This window comes from Mesoplodon bidens, assembly GCF_964165515.1.
Source record: "Mesoplodon bidens genome assembly, chromosome: 5".
Lineage (NCBI taxonomy): Eukaryota > Metazoa > Chordata > Mammalia > Artiodactyla > Ziphiidae > Mesoplodon > Mesoplodon bidens.
Genome location: NC_138161.1, coordinates 50527658 through 50534838, shown reverse-complemented (window position 1 = coordinate 50534838; position 7181 = coordinate 50527658). Strand labels below are relative to the sequence as shown.

At 39.1% G+C, this 7181-nt stretch overlaps 1 pseudogene across 1 annotated transcript; it reads right to left on the bottom strand.

Moving 5' to 3' along the window:
- Positions 1-236: 236 nt before the first annotated feature.
- LOC308617912 (elongin-B-like) lies at positions 237-897 on the bottom strand (annotated as a pseudogene). The gene is made up of 2 exons: positions 882-897; positions 237-737 (listed from the first exon to the last, which is right to left on the bottom strand). The product of its transcript is annotated as an elongin-B-like (transcript).
- Positions 898-7181: the final 6284 nt, after the last annotated feature.

The window sequence follows — 7181 nt, the reverse complement described above, 5'->3', positions numbered from 1 at the left end:
ACATCTTATCTTCCATTTACATGTAAAACAGCACATTATTCTTTGCTTCTTGGCTTCCATTTAGAGTTAGCACAGAGTTCAGATATTGGGGGAAGTCATTTAAACTGAATAGCGAAAGATGATAACACATTTTTCTTTCTTCAGATGGGATTAAGAGAATAACCTCTCTTTTTTTTCTTTTTTGGACACCCAAATATCTTTTAAGGGGGGAGGGGCAGTGGGGGGAGGGTCTCTCACTACACATCTTGTTCATTGGGGCTGCTTCCTGAGTTCTGCGGCTTCATCACACGCGGCAGCTCGGGTGGGTTGGAGAAGGGCTCGATGCGCAGAGCCTCAAATGCTTCATCTGCTCGGAAGACTAGTCCCACAGTAGCTGGGGCCTGAGGCCCTGCTGTCTGGCTGATGAAGCCACACTCGCCCAATGTCTTACCGTCGTCCAGACGCTTGGCGTCCTTATACAGCCGCTCGCTGCTCGTCCAGCGGCCGCCTGAGGATGTCCTCGACGATGCGCTTCAGCTCGAACACGGTGCTTGACTCCTTGGCGTCCGTGAACATAGCAGTCTTGTGAGGAACCCGTCCATCACGGCCGCTACTTCTCCCTCTAGACGCCCGAGAGCAGCCGCGCTCCACCCCCTTCCCAGCAACCCGGGCGCTGGACCCAGCATGCCCCGCGCCAGGTCGTCCCCGCCCCGCGCCAGGGCGGCCCCCACCCCGCGGCCTCACGGTTCCGTGATTCTCTTAATCCCATTTAAAGAAAGAAAAGTGTTGGTTTTAAGCTGAGGCAAAATGCGATCCCTTTGAACTCTACAGTTGACAATTTAGGAAAAACCACACAGTCTTCAAGGCATTATTTCAAATCCTCTGGGTATGTACAAAGTTACTTACACTGGTTGCCATTTTGAGGAAAGATCCCTTTTTGAGGAAAAAATAAAATTTAACTCAAAAGAGTTCATGAATTAGCGCGGCAAAGCTGCTACAACCTTTCTCCTCACACCTGCAGGAATTCGGACCTTATAGCTGTATTTACAATGGAGTCATGGCCACCCTTTCCAAGGGATACTGAGTAGGGCATGGAGGGAATACCAAGAGTCTCCAAAGCAATTATCACTCTTCTGATGAGGTGATGGGGTGAGGCGAAAATGCACAGGAAATGGTTATTTGTTTACTTCAAAATATGAGTAGTGTTCAACTAAGGCGGCTAATCTGGAGAATTTCTGTATCTGTTTCATATGCCAGGCAGTGACATTATACTTATTCTGGAAATTGCCTTTATGTACAAATAGCATTCATTACATGCAGCTTTTGTCAACTCTAAAGGGCAAAGGAAAAACAGATTATTAGTAAAATAAAATAAAAAAAAAACCACTGGTATGTATTTTTTTCCCTCAGGGTGAGAGGGAAAATGCCTGGATGTTGTTTTCAAACATTCTAGCCATCAACTCCAGAGAGCATGGACGAACATAATTTTCACTGATGACAATAATGAAGATGATAATGCTTTTCAGCATTTCCCAGAGCATAAACTCGGTTTGAGTGTGAGCCTGGCTGTGTGACCATAACGAATGCTAGTGATATGGGAAAAACAAATGCACAAATGAAAAACAGTGAGTCAGATAGCTCATTCATTTCTGTCAGTAGAATCCAGAGTTCCCCAAATCTGCTTAGTGTCTGCCATTGTATAATCTTAAGTGCATTGCAGACCATTTGCATGTTGAATAAAATGTTAGAATTGCTTTAGAATAAATAAAGCAGTTGCACTTCCACTGCCTCTCAGAAAGGTTTGGATTTTTGTTTTCTTCCTACATGCTCATTAGATCAAGTGCAAAGAATTTTTTTTTCAGTAGATGAAGTTGAGAATTGATGCAGTTATGTCAATAATATAGACAAAACACTTTCCTCAACTTCCAAATTATCAGATCACTAAAATTACTTTCTCATTTAAATTATCTGGATACTTTCTCAAAAAAAAAAAGGAAAAAAAAATAAAACATTCTAGAGAGTAGTAGTATAAGAAGATTAATATCAAAACCAATTATTTTTCCTAACTGACCACAGTTAACTTTTCTATCAGTTTCCTTCGTGTCTTTTTTCTGTGTGAGCTCATATTATATATACAGTTCTGTATTCTGCTTTTTTCTTTTCATGTTATAGCATAAGCATTTTCCATTTGGGTAAAGGCTTTTTATAACTGATTTTAGTATTTACATATCATTATAGCACAGCAAAGGACCATAATACATCTAAGAATTCTGTATTTGGAAACATTTAAGTGGCATCTAATATTTTTTATTAAAAATAATAGTGATAAACATTCTTGTACATAAATCAATGTATCTCATGTTTTAAAGCTGTGAGTAAATGATGACATGACTTGAGTAACATAGGTTTAAGTCAGATCCTCTGATGATAGCTGGGCACATGGACACCCACAGTACATTTCTGAGACACCCGTGCTGGTAGTGTGGTGATGTGACTAAGTTCTGGCAAGTTAAATAATGAGAGAAAGTCTCCTGTGGCAGCTTCCAGGAAATTTCCTTAAACTATTGATGATGTGTGTATGTCCTTTGCCTCTATTTTTGGACCTTTCTCCATCTTGGACCACAAGACAAGGGCTACAGACCAGAGATGGTGAAGTGTGAAATAAGAGAAATTCTCATTATGGATCCATTGACAAACTGGAAAGAAAGCATTAAAGTTTTGATAAATCTTTTAATGAGATAGTGAATCACCTGTGTTCCATATTGCGTTTTGAGAGTGAGGGTGATGCAAAAACGAATTGTGATTTATCTTTATAGAATTTAAGAGAAATAACTGGGTTCAATTCTCTCTCAGTGGGCATTCTGCCATCTCATTTTATGAACAACAAAATATATGTTAGCAAAACAATAGCTTTTAAAATAAAATCAGTTCCAATCCCCAAGTGGTAAATAATTTCTAAAGTTAGAAAACTACACGCAAAGGGAGAAATGGCTTCAGGACCTGTATAACTTTGAGTCAGAGTTGCATGAAATTGTCAAACCCAAACTTTCCCAGGATCTTCCAGTGTTAGTTGATTAGCCAAATGAGCAGGATTATTCAGTAATAGATTGTGCTTTGGGCATTGCTAACACAGCCATTCTCCTGATGAGAACTTACCTCAACATTTGATCCAAGTTCCCTTTGACTAAACCTCCATATAATGATGTCACTTCTCTTTTCAACGTAGAAAATGAAAGGGAAAATTGAGATAATTATGTTGGCAATTTAAGTAAAACAAAAAATATCCAGATACTTGAGGTAAAAGGGAATTGGAGGTTTGAACCATGCAGGTAACAATCTGAGTTCTCAATTTCACTTCGCCAAGAATACAAAGCATTTTTTAAATGAAGTTTATTGAACAGAGATTTCCAAATATTGTGTCTAGTACCCAAACCAATTCTCTCCTTGCTATCTCAGCAAAAAGTGGTATTAATCAAGGCAATTTTAGTTCTCCTGTATTATTCAAATTTGTAAAGATCAGACAAGATATTCTCACAAACATGAAAGTATAACATATTTATCCAGTTTCCACTTCCTTTGAGTCTCTGGAGGAGACAAGTCACCATCATGAGAAACATGGGTAACAGCTACCAGAGATTTGTTTTTGTCTTCTACCAGTGAACTCATGCCCTCTGAGAAGCTGCCTCTCCTCCCAGGGTTCAACACTTTCCTTGCTGCATTTGCCCCCTATTATCTCCTCTTTGCTGTTTTATGCTTTTCACTGCTTCTGGCCTGTTGTCACTGCTGATGACATCACTCACTCCACTCCTTGGCCACCCGCCCCCTCAATACCAACCCTGTAGGATGTAGGTCCAATCAGTACTTTGATGCCAGGCCTCCTTCTGCCCTGTTTCTCATGATAAGGAGAGATAATTCAGCATAATTTCCAAGCACATCACTGCCCACCCACTCATAGCCCTGTCTTTTCTCTGTTTGATCCATATTTTTAGCTAATATGAAAGAGGACGCCCTGCTCACAAGCCCTTACCTCCAGACATTAAATATTTCAAAATAATTTCAAGAGGAGATTATCAAATTTTGTAATAATTTATTTATTCATTCCCTTAATGTGGCTGGGTTCATTAGGACGTTTTATATTTTAGTAGTGTGACATAAAATAATGGTGTGTTTGCAAGTTTACCAGCTGTGATGGTTCATCTTGTGTCAACTTGACTGGGCCACGGGTTGCCCAGACGTTTGGTCAAACATTATTCTGGGTGCATCTGTAGGATGTTTCTGGGTGAGACCTAACATTTGAATACATGAGTAAAGCAGATAGCCCTCTCTAATGTGAGTGAACCCTATTTATTCAGTTGAAAATCAGAATAGAACAAAAAGTCTAACTCTCCCATGACTACGAGAAATTCCTCCTGCCTGACTGCCTTTCCAACTGGGACACTGGTTTAGTCCTTCCTTTGGACTAGAACTGAAATAAAAGCTCTTCTGGGGCTTGCACCTGCTGGCTTTCAGTCTGGAAACACATCACTAGCTCTCCTGTGTCTCCAGCTTGCTCACTGCAGATCTCGGGACTTGTCAGACTCCATAATAATGAAAGCTAATTCCTTAAAATAAATCTCTTTATATGCATACATCCTATTAGTTCTTTTTCTCTGGGGAACCCTAATACACCGGACAATCCTGGTACTTATTTTTTCTACTACCCAAGTATATACTTTTCTAAATTACAAATTTGGATTGTTTTGTATTAAATGTCTCCCCGCTTGTAAATAATTGAGGAACATCATTTTCAAAAGCAATTGATCTATGGTCAGCTTCCTGTTTTCCTTATAAATATAAAATGAAAGCAAATGTGTGCTAGCCTAATAGCCTCTATCATCTTGACAGAAGGCTCTCCATCCTGTCACAGTTCTCTCCTGCCAAGTGCTCTGAGAATCCTTCAAACTACACCTTGTGTGTGTTCACAAATGTCTCCCATGTACTTCTTCTCCTGCTCTTTTCTCACTTCTAGAAGTTCACGGCCTTACATTTTCCACAGCTAACAATGCCCCTTCATGGACCATCATGTCTGTGATGCTCCCAAAGCTAAGTGCCAATACTTGAGGACCCAGACTAGTACTCAGTTGTGTAAGATTGGATTCTCCCTGAGTGAGGAAAAGGATTTCTCCTCAACTCTTTGTCATATGCCAAAACAAGGGGTGGCAGCCAGACCCTGATAGAACTGTCATGAGAGACTATGCAACTCTGGGCAGAAGCTGAGCTCCTGTCTTTCCAGTTTTTACTTTCCCCTCAAAGTTTTAAAAGTTGTAGGCTCAGTTTTAGTCAGAGCTCAGACGCAAGGTAAAGCACTTCTTTACCCTCAGCTGATCTCATGAATATGCTCCCTACACAGGGCTGTGGAAGTTCAGTGTGGAGAGGGCAGGCTTCATCTAGCCTAGAGCTACTGCACTTCCCTGTTGCATTAGGCAGCTTATTTTAAGTTTAACCTTTCTTAATGTTTGTGAAAGTAGGAATCGAATGGTGAGAGTAGGATGGAGATATATCTTAAAAACAAAAAAAAATTAAAAACAAACAAAAAAATCACCGTTTTAAAGATATCACTTACAATTATTTTATTGAACAATCATCTTTTACATGTCATCAGACCTTACCCCTGAAATGCAAAAAACAGTTTGAGGTATTAAAACTGAAGGAATGGGCTTCCCTGGTGGTGCAGTGGTTGAGAGTCCACCTGCCGATGCAGGGGACACGGGTTTGTGCCCCGATCCGGGAAGATCCCACATGCTGCGGAGCGGCTAGACCCGTGAGCCATGGCAGCTGAGCCTGTGCGTCCGGAGCCTGTGCTCCGCAACGGGAGAGACCACAACAGTGAGAGGCCCGCGTACCGCAAAAAAAAAAAAAAAAAAAAAAAAACTGAAGGAATATTTGCACATATTTTGTAAGGTTTTCACACTATAGTAACTGGAATATTCAGTATAACTAAATACTACATATAACTGCAGCTTTATAAGAACAAAGCTATTTAAAGCAAACCTGGTTTGTCTCATTATAGCTTTGGACATCCCACTTATTTTATAAAGGTGACAAAAAATAATATGAGATTTAAGTTGCTTGCAAACTGATATGTGCATTATTCAGTTTTAGAAAATGGTGTATAGAATTTAACGGGTTAATAGCTGAAACAGTAACTATACCCAAAGCACAAAAATCAAACTGACAAACCAGTTTCAATGATATAATGTACTATTCACAGGATTTAATCCTTGGATCAATGGCAATTCACTTAAAGTATCTGAAATAGATTTACCAGAATATTTCAATACTATCCCTGTACATGGAGGGTCACATAAGTAGCATGGTCCATATTTCTTCTGTAAGATTTCCCCCTTTAAATCAGTAAATAAATTGCTAACACTGATAAAGTTTAGAATGGTCACTTCAAAGTTATTTTGAAGTAACATGAGGAAGAGGAGATTGGCTTTTTAAGGTTTGTGACTCTTATATTGAGGAAATTATCAGGAGACTTTTCAGATCCCATTTCCCTCTGACTGTGTCTACACCTTGAAAGAGAAAGTTGAGGCAATTATATAGCTAATTAGAGTAATATAAATACTTTCTTCTGCACTATTCAGGCAAATTGGAGAAAAGGTATTCTTTTGATTTGATGATTGATTTAATTATTAACACCAGAGCATAGACACTTCATTTGAAACAAATCTAAGCTTGCATAGTGATTTGCATGTAGTATAGTAAAATTAAGTCCTGAATAATAGGTCACAAATGTTGAATAACAATTAATCTCTACAGCAATTTCTACAGTTATAAACAGCACTTCTAGTAGCTGCACATGCTAGGTTCTGGTGTTTGTCATTGAATTGTTTTATTTGTTCCATTGTGTAGATAGACTGAACAAAGGGAAGCTTGATTTTTTGGTAAGAATTTAGGCTTAAAACTTGGCTTTTTAAAATTTTTTGCAAAACTGATAAAAAATAAAATGCTTCTTGCAGTTTACTATTAGGGGAAAATACTGTTTCTTCCATGGCAATCATGACGCCTTAAAGGAGACACCTGCAAAAGTAGGCCTCCTCCAGACTATATGTTTTGTCTACATCAGAAATTTGTAAGAAAAGCGACATTTTTTTCATGAAGACTCCAACAAAATTCTGCAAAAACATTTAACCTGTTTCCTCTTTGTTCTAGGCAAA